Here is an 8817-nt window from a genome sequence, read left to right as displayed (position 1 = left end):
TGACCTCAACTCAATTCTTCACTGATAACCATCATCTAGAAATGATACTAGTCATTAATGCCCTGTTGCTAAACTCAGCACCCATGAGGGAAAAGATGCTGCATATCCCAACTGAAGCCTCTACATCCTGCTTTTCAAAACTTTTTCCCTGACTGATGATTTTCTCAAGATGCTTTTTTTTTTTTTTTTTTTTTTAATCTATTGGCTGCATTCATAGATCAGAACTTAGTTGAGCAGGTACAAATTTCCCCTCCCTCCTCCACCTCTCCCAAAGAGCCAAAAACTGTAAGAAATCAAGAGCGTGGGTTCAACTGTTCAAGAAGATGTGGGCAAGCCATGAAGCAAACTGATGGGAGCCCAAAGCAGTGTTATGAAAGGCGACAGCTACTGCTGTTGGACAGCATTTGAAAATGTGAGTAATCATCAAGGTGTCATTTGTATTCTCATTTCTCTGATCAAAGCAGGAAAGCAGTGGACAGCAAAACATCGGCGTCTGCAGGGGAAATATGCAAAGGTGCCAAAGAAACCACAGTGCTGACTGTTAGGAATCCAAAGCACTCCCCAGCTGTCAAAAGAAATTTAACTGTTTATGGCCTCCTGATCCTGTGAGCCATTAAAAAACAAACAAACAACAGCTGCTTCCTTCTCCTTCTTGGTATCTAGCAGGACTGGGCTTGCTCATTATTAATTCTATTTGGCATTTATATCACAGGGGTACAAGAAGCCCGATTCCAGGCCTTGTGCTAGATACTTTACACTCTTGGAACAAAAAAGTGCTTACTAACCCAACACGCTTACAGGGGCCGTTACGTGATGCAATTCATCTAGACATTTTTACACATCCAAAAGAAATCAATGCAGAAAATACATCATCTCTGTCCAGGTGGAGAAAGCGAGACACAGCAAAAGATCGGTGCCACTGCAAAGATTCATGCTTTCCTGGGGTTGGGGGAGAACAGATCCTAAAGGCTCCTGTGAGGGGGCAATCAGAGGGTTGAGGGGGTGAAATAGGGAAGAGCAGCCCTGAGGAGATCAGGCTGCATTTCTGACATTTTCTTCAGTAAAGCTAGCAATTACATGTGGGAAGGGGCACAGAAAGCCAATGGATCATTAAAGGCTCTCTCTGAGCTGGAGCCCACCTCTGATTGGGATGTGGCCACCTGATTCCCATAGGCTGCTTTGGAAATGTCATCCTCAGCCACTGTGAAATGAAAAGGCCAAAAGAGAATTTCAGAAGCCCGAGGCTCAACATGAGCACAGGGAGTTGTTGCTGCCTGCGCTTGCAAAGGATTTTGCCCTAAGAGGGGTAGTCTAATCTGTTCCATGGGGGCAACGAGCCTCTCCATCATTTTCCTGTCTGTTCTCCTATTCCTTCCTTCCTTGTCTGAGGAAAGGAAGACAATTTGTGTTCTGCCCAGAGATGCACAAACCCCGTTCCCCTCTGCTTCTCTCAGTCATGAGCACAAAATATTTAATCAGGGATTAACTGAGACTGCCACATTGTCCTTGTCCCAAGGAATGAGAACAGTTGCCAAATGAGAGTAATGAAAAAGAAAAAAAAAAAAGAGTATTGATGTGGCAGGGGGAAAAATCCCAGGTGCTGCCCAGAAGGAAGATGACTCCCCTGCACAAAAGCTCATTAGTCCATCTCCCCCCAGCTGGGATCCACCCCTGCAATGGAGCCGCAGAGCCTTGTGCCCACTGCAGCGCTCCAGCTGTGTCCCTGACTGAGCCTCCTGAGCAGCCCAAGAGGGGACAGTCCTTGAGGATCTGCCCCAGTTTCCCTGCCAAGCCAGCGGAGGCAGGCACAGGACTTTGGCATCAGCGTGCGCTAACACGAGCATCTGTGCAATGCTGGGGGAGGGACGGAGCCACTCTGCCTGCATTTTCACTCAGGCAACACAGTCCTGCCTGTGGGACACTGCAGCATCTCGCCGCACATGAGCGCATATCACACCAGCCATGAGACAGAACCAGCCTGAGTTTATGTTACACTGCAGCAGCCATGCCCGGGACGCCTGCAAAGCTGGGGATCCAGAACAAAAGCTGGCAGCATGCGGCAAGCTGAAATACGAGCTGAACTGCAGGACACAACCTTTTTACCCTACCCAGCAGAAGGGTTTTTGATCTGTCCCTAGTTAATTCCAGTTATCACACAGATGTGCGGTGGGAGAAGAATAAAGTAATCCGGTTTTATTGGATGGCCGTGGGTGTGAGTGAGCAGCAACACATCTCCCTCCTTTAAAATCATGCCACTCTGACACACACAGGCAGCATCCCTCCAATGTAACAAATGTCCCTTCGGGAAGGAAAAGATGAAAAAGAACTCTTTAGTGAAACTCCCCCTCTTTGGTCCCCTCCCTCCCCACAGTGAAGTCAGTCTTTGTCCGACTAAGCATTGCTGCACGATCTCCTCCTCTTCTTGACCCATAGCCATGCTTGGGGGAGTTTCTCCACTACTTTCTTCTGAGTCAGTTAAAAAAAGTCTTGGGAATATTCATCATTCTGACATACCCCTTTCCCAGAGCCTCTGTACAAAGCCTCCATCCATCTTCTCTGCTCTGAACCGCTCTCCTCTGCAGCCTGGGGGGTGGTCTAGGCATATATTACTTAAGGGGGAAAAGTGAGGCAGGCTCCCCTTAATTTGTCATTTGAGTAAGGGGACAGAGAGAGAAGTTAGGTCCCCTACTGGGACAGGCACATGGAGAGCTCTGCTTTCAGCTGATCAATCTATCTGCATCTCAGCACAGAGAAGCAAATTAACATCTCCTTTTCTCTCCCCCCCCCCCCCCCCCCCCCCGCCACCTTTAATGGCCCTCAGGCTGTTGCCTGGCCAGCTACATACCCATGCTTGTTTATCGCCTCTCCCCTGCTCGCCTGCCTCTTTGGAGAGAAGGTGCTGTATAATGGCTCTCCAGAATGGCTTTCTTACCCTAATGGAAAGCTACTTAGGAAATAAGCACAGCAGATGCTAAAGAGAAGCCTTCACGCTGCCCAGCTAAGACACCCATGACAGGTTGGTTTCTGGGGGCACACCTTCTACTCGGTAGAGACGAACAGCCCACATTTAGATCCTCTGAATTAGACTCCCTGTTTGGCTTTGTCCAAGCACCATACATGCACACCAACAGCATGGCAAGCAGAGGCTGGTCTCACCCTTTACATGGACACCAGAGCAGATGGTGCTGATACCTCAGTAAGGTTCAAAGAGGGCAGGAAAAAACACATGGGTGGGGATTTCTTGACTTTTTTTTTCCCCTCTGCTTCTTACCTTCTCTACCCTAGCAGAGAAGGCTCAGACAGAGCCTATGTAGTCATCTTGTCCTACAAGCTCTGCCTGAACTAGCACAGGACAGGAGCCTGCTGCAAACGCTTCCCTGTGGAGTTAGGCTTGTTCAGGGAGCTTGCAGGGCATCGTGTATCACAGTAACAGACATCTGCAGCCAGAACGGCAGGCTCTTTAAACCAGGCTGGAAAAAAGGCTGTTAACCTGCTCTGATCCTTAAGTTCTCAGAGCCTTCCTTACCATTTCTACTTTCTACATCAGTGGCTTTTAGAAACAAAGAGTAACATCCATTGCAAATAAAATGCCCTGGCGCACCAGCTCAGCAGAGGCTGAGGACAGCGTAAGCTGTAGAGACTGACCAAGGCAGCAGATCAGCAGACGCAATATGTGGTATTAGACAGAGCCTTCTGCCTTATAGGAATGCTAGTAATGATGGCTAGGAAGCATATGAATGCAAAGAAAAAATGAAAAAAGCCCTCATGCCAAGCAATTTCCTTGCAGTAGGAGAGGTATTTTCAACGTGCTGCTTCGACAGCGTATGTCTTTTCCCCCCAGGTGTGAAACTAAGCATACTGAAAAGAGGTGCAATGTAGAATCAGCTCTTCACTACTCAAAGACCTAAGTGCCATCAGCCAAGCACATAGCAGCATCCTCGCTCCTGATCAGGTACTGTGGGGGTGTCCTAGTGGGGTGGGCAGCCCACTTTCTAGAGCAGCATCAGGATTCCCACATCATTTACCTAAGCTCTAGTGTCCCAGTGAAACTAGCTCCATCTTCTAGAGACCCCCTAGGCCAAGAGAACCACACACCCGTCATCTCACTGCCATAGGATGTCTACCTGAGGGCACAAATTCATGCTCCCAGCCCAAGGGAATCAATATTATCACACACCTATGCAGCCCATTTAACAGAAGATACACATGGAATTGCCACCAGCCCAGTTTCCAGCCATAACGCATGCACCACAGTGGAGAGTGAAATACATTTATTCAACTGTCAGCTTTTATCTAAGCTGCATAGCTGTATTTCTGCACATAACCCAACCTTGAGGTGTAGCCAGAGAGAGCAGCTCATCAAGAATCCCAGCAAAGCCCTCTGACAGTCCCACTAATAAAAAAATCATCTCCATTGCATGTAGCAATCAAGAACAAGAGCAGATAGGTCCCTGCAGCGCCTGCCTCCTCTGCTCAGTGCTCTTGACTTCTTTCATTTCCATGCTCGCTGTCTTATCTCTCCCTCCCTGTCTGCTCCTTCCATCAGCACTGGCTGTTCTACAGCACACAGTTTCCTGGGGCCAGTAATGGAGCCTGCTAAAATTGGTGGCTATAGATAAGACTCAGTTGCAGCAGCTGCATGGCAAGAACTCATCAACATTTTGGATGGAAAGTCCCAAAAAAACATTCTCCAGCTTTGTTTCCATGCAATATATTTCAGAAGTTCCTAAAACAGAGTTCATTAGAGACCACCTGTACTTTGCTGAGCCTCACACCACTTCTCATTCTGCATTCTGCGTTTCCTGGACTACTCCATGCTTTATATTATGTTATTTTAAGAGCTCATAGATGAGAGCAAGGCCAATAAGCTGCATGAAACTCAGCCTGAGGACAATTCATTCCTGTGTCCTGGAAAGTGCACAAGGCTAAGCAGATGAGGAGCCCTAGGACAGAAGCGGAAACAGGAGCAAAGAAAGAAGTGGCTCGACCTGATCAGCAGTAAAAGTCTGTCCAGTGGAAAGTATTATGTACCAGGGTAATGCTCTTCAGTTTCTTATACTGTGGTCAGTCTTAACATCAAGACATAAAAGGCTTTTTCTGTGCACCACTGATCATTACACCCAAAAAGGGGCAATAAAACGTCTTCCCATTCCTCTGTGCTGTATCTATACAACACTTACCCCTTGGGGTGCTGGCCCATAGCTGGGACTCATGGATGCAAAAGCTATCTGCAGGTGTAAGCAGTATTATTATTACTCTAAATTCAGGAGGGGCAGGGCTCATAGCAGGAACATCAGGATAAACCATAGGTCATACCATGGGGCCACAAAAAGTCCACCCATGAGACCTGTGCAGGAGGATGGAGGCATAGCAAAACTGAAAAGTCCGATTAGATACTCTATCATGAAGTAAGAAAAGAGGAGAAAGAAGCTGTGCTGATTCCCAGCAGGCACTGAAGGACATGTTCCCCTGCATTAGAGAGGAAGGAACAGAAAAAGAAGCTGCAGTAAAAGCTGACTAGTGAAGGAAGAAAAAGTTTTCTGTCCTTTCTCTTTCAACCTTTACAGAGCTATGCAAGTTGGACTTGATCTTTTGTAAATCCTCCTTTCTGTTGTCAGCACTTGGAAAGTTAAAGTCATTAAGTCTCCTGCCCACACTATAGGCTGGTTGGATAATGTCTGTTTTATCCTTTCTGTAATGAATCCCATCTCCTCCTCTCTGGGCTACCATGGCTATTGATTCCAGCCTAACACCTTGGTTTGTTTTCTGTCAGCTCATTTTCCCCTCATCTGTCCAGGCAGCTTCTCCTCTTCTCATGTGTAATTTCCTCTCATTACTGCTGGCATCACTTGGTTTTGCTATAGGCTGAAATGACTCCGGGGGCTTTGTATTAACTCTCTGGTCTTCTCTCACCAGCCTCTCCCTGGTGGGAGTAGGTCACTAGAAGCAGTAAGCAAGGAGATAATGCCAGGGAGGGAGAAAGGTGGGGAACACTGTCCTTTTCCTTTCTTTCTCTCTTGCTCTGTGGAGCACAGTGGGTGCCTTTGCTCTGCAGGTCTACCACAGTTGCAAATTCCCTTGGGCGCTGATCTTTGCTTGCCGTTCATAGCTGGTATTGTGCAGCGGGTTTCAGCTATACTGCATAGCTCAGGCTCACTCTGCCACCTGCTACCAGGGCATATTTGCACAGAACTGAATTGGAGGCTGCCAGCTCACAGCGGGACAGAGCCTGCAGAGTTTAGGTGTTTCAGGAGCAGACCTTAAGGGCATTAGCACCCCAAGGGCAGTCACTAAATCATGTGTATGCCGCACAGACTGCAAAAGGCTTCTGTGCTCACATGGGGGAGCTCAGCTTTCCCATGGCTGGAGCTGTGCCTTGTGCAGCAATGCACCACAAGCCACCAGCTCAGGGAGAGCACATTCGTTGCCAGCTGAATGCAGGGAATCACAGGCTCACAAGGCAACGTCCTCTGTCTGAAAGAGCTCTTCTTCCCCAGGTACAGCTTAACACTCTGGTACTGCACTTCTCCTTCCAACTGCCACATGCCTTGCACACTGGCCCCTCATCTTACCCTCACGACTCCCTGCCTCAGCCACAGCAAGAAAACAATTTTAAGCACAGTGTAAGGACAGCAGCTCATGAGTTATTCACTTCATTAACACACACAGCACTGAGGTGAAAGGCAGGAACATCCTGCCCTGAAAATGCCAAGGACCCAGAGCAACACAGGAAGCAAAGCTGCAGGCCAGCTGCATCTCTGCAGGCCCTTGGAAATGTCTCAACACAGCCCCTGCCTGTAGTACCCTGCATTCGTCTCTCAAGGGACACTGCTAGCACACTGCAGAGAGGGGTCCGGGGAGTGTGCAAGGGAAGTGCCTAAATGAAAGACTTTGTGTGTGGCTGTGTAACAGCCCAAGTGTATCTTCGATGTTCCCTAGCTGGGCCTGACCCCCAGAGGATAACTTATTGTGCTGATATCTCCTCTAGCTTGCACAGTAACAGCTCACCCCTTCAGCCCTGGAAGTCATGGCCCTGGCTCCCATAACTGAATTAGAAGTTTTGGTGGAGTTAGACCAAGGAAAAACAGCAGGAACAGCAGCCCCTGCCATGAAATCCAGCACGGTGCTGATCATGACAGGGAAACCACACTGACTGCTGCCCTGACTACTCCACCTCGTGTGGGATTTCAGTGGGTAGACAGCAGCCATCAGCTGAAACACTAGGTCAGCAAATCCAGGCACACAGAGCTTATGTGGACACATCCCCGCTCTCTGCATTATTGCTGGTCCCCTCCCCTGTGGGGCTCTTTTGTGAACCATCTCAATCCCATCCACAAGAGACGCCTATTTTGGAGATAAAACCTCTCTTTGGCAGCTCCAGACTAAACAATAGAATCTATCAGTCTTTATGGATTCTGAAAATCTCTTCCAATGAACTTTTATCTGCATCTCCTCTCCTGGCATCTCCAGCAGCATCCTTTTCACTGCCTCATTTGTTTGCCTTTCAAGAGGTTTAGCTGTAGAAAAGCTGGGCCTTATTCTCATCACATTCACCCAAGGATAACTCAGGGCCTGATGCATCTGCTCCGAGGCAGAATTGAAGCTGGCAATAAGTTTCAGACATTGCCCTTGGGAGCACTAAATCTGTGGCTGAAGGCAGAAACAACAGGCAGCCATAAACACCACCGTGATGGCCAGAGGGTCACTAGAGATGGGACTGTAGCTCTTGCAATCCCCCTTCATATCATCTGTCTAGCCCCTGCCCAGGTACCCAAGCAGGTTTGGCCCCTGTCCCATGCTGAGGAACTCATTCCTGATCTTCCCTCCTCATTCAGAGCACACCCACAAAGCGTGCAAAAATGGAGATGAGTCTGCTGCTGAAGGCACTGAGCCCAGAGAGCTTATTCCCCACACTGCTGTACACTGTGAACAGTCTCCAGAGTGACTCCCATCTCCTTCACCTGCATGTTGTACCTGATTATCTATTTGCAGTTAGAGGCGCAAGCACAGAGCAGAGCCCCAACACCGCTTGTCAGGAGGCAGTCCTCACTCCAGAGACCTTGAGGGCTGGCTGAGGACATGACAAGTGGAGGAACTGGCCCACTCCCTTGCTCTGTTCTACTGCCAGCTCACCTTGCCATTATTTATAGATGTGGTATTTAAAGTTTTAAGTATCTAATAATACACTGCCTATTCCTGTGCTGCAAGCAGAAACACACTTAGCCCTGCCAGCCTCTACCTTGTCCTTAAAATGCAAGGCAGGGAACACGACCTCTGAATGCCAGGCTAGGATTCAGTAACTGATGCTCATCTGACACATGGTGGGGCCAGAGGTACAAGGAGGTAATTCCCTCCCACTTCAGAGCAGCCAGCCCATTGATCCTTTATCAGCCAATTCATGCAAAAAGCTACGAATTGACTGGGGAGATGAGTGCCTCATGCTTCAGTTCCTACAGCCACTTCTGGAGTCATTTTACAGTTCCCCCCACCTCTTTTTTTGATTGCAATATAAGGCTTAGGTCAGTTGGTTTTTTTGGTTTTTTTTCTGTTTTTTTTTTTCCCCAGGAATAAGTTAGACTCATTATCTGTTAAAATGTCTGACTTGGAGAGAAAACATGAATTTGCTGAGAAAAAAATAAAAACACATTAATGACATCCAAAAATATTAACAAGTCTAGAAACTAGAGGGAGCGTGAATGTGGGAGTGTTAATTAAAGATAATGGGCTCCAACACAGAAATTGGGGGCATTCAAATATTACTCAGAGGATGAATGCTTATGGGGTGGATTTTTCTGAGGCTATAGAACTGGGGAAGAC

This window comes from Dromaius novaehollandiae, chromosome 21 (genome assembly GCF_036370855.1).
Source record: "Dromaius novaehollandiae isolate bDroNov1 chromosome 21, bDroNov1.hap1, whole genome shotgun sequence".
NCBI classification, from domain to species: Eukaryota; Metazoa; Chordata; class Aves; order Casuariiformes; family Dromaiidae; genus Dromaius; species Dromaius novaehollandiae.
Note: the sequence above shows the minus strand (reverse complement) of the source record.